The following is a 931-nucleotide window of genomic DNA, read 5'->3' as shown; positions in this document are numbered from 1 at the left end:
TAGGGAAATTTCTTTTTTAGTCTCAAAACATACTTTTAACGTTTCGTAGGTATAATATTATTCTTAGGGAGGAAAATTGTTCCCAATTTTATCTTTTGTAATAATATTAGTAAGAGTTAGTTTTGGAATTGAAAATTAATTACTCTATTTTATCTATGAAAATTAGTAGAATATAATACTCAATTTCTTGTAATAATATTAGTAAGAGTTAGTTTTTTAGTACATATTTGATAAAACGTAAAGATAAACCAAATTATGTTAATCCAATTATATAAGAAGTTGAAAAATTAGTACCGACCAGGTTGTATTTAAAGTCATTATGAATGAATTATGCATAACTAATCATTCTAACATTTAGAAGAATTGATCACTTAGATTATTTAGAAGGGTTTAGGGTTCAGGGTTCAGGGTTCAGGGTTCAGGGTTCAGGGTTCAGGGTTCAGGGTTCAGGGTTCAGGGTTCACGGTTCAGGGTTCAGGGTTCAGGGTTCAGGGTTCAGGGTTCAGGGTTCAGGGTTTTAGGGTTTAGGGTTTAGATGGTTTAGTGGTTTAGTGTGTTTAGTGGTTTTAGTGTTTAGAGGTTGTGGGTTGAGAGGTTTTATGGTCTTGGAGTTGTAGTGTTTTGATGGTTGCGGGTGATTCGTAGCTCCGATTGCAGTGATTCTTTTTGCGTTGTTCATCATTTTTCGTCGCGGATTTAGGGATGTTTAGGGTTTAGGGCTCAGGGCTCAGGGCTTAGGGCTTAGGGCTTAGGGCTCAGGGCTCAGGGCTCAGGGCTCAGGGCTCAGGGCTCAGGGCTCAGGGCTCAGGGCTCAGGGCTCAGGGCTCAGGGCTCAGGGCTCAGGGCTCAGGGCTCAGGGCTCAGGGCTCAGGGCTCAGGGCTCAGGGCTCAGGGCTCAGGGCTCAGGGCTCAGGGCTCAGGGCTCAGGGCT

The sequence above is a fragment of the Lupinus angustifolius genome, chromosome LG19, assembly GCF_001865875.1.
Source record: "Lupinus angustifolius cultivar Tanjil chromosome LG19, LupAngTanjil_v1.0, whole genome shotgun sequence".
Taxonomy (NCBI): Eukaryota; Viridiplantae; Streptophyta; class Magnoliopsida; order Fabales; family Fabaceae; genus Lupinus; species Lupinus angustifolius.
This window is presented reverse-complemented; position numbering follows the sequence as displayed.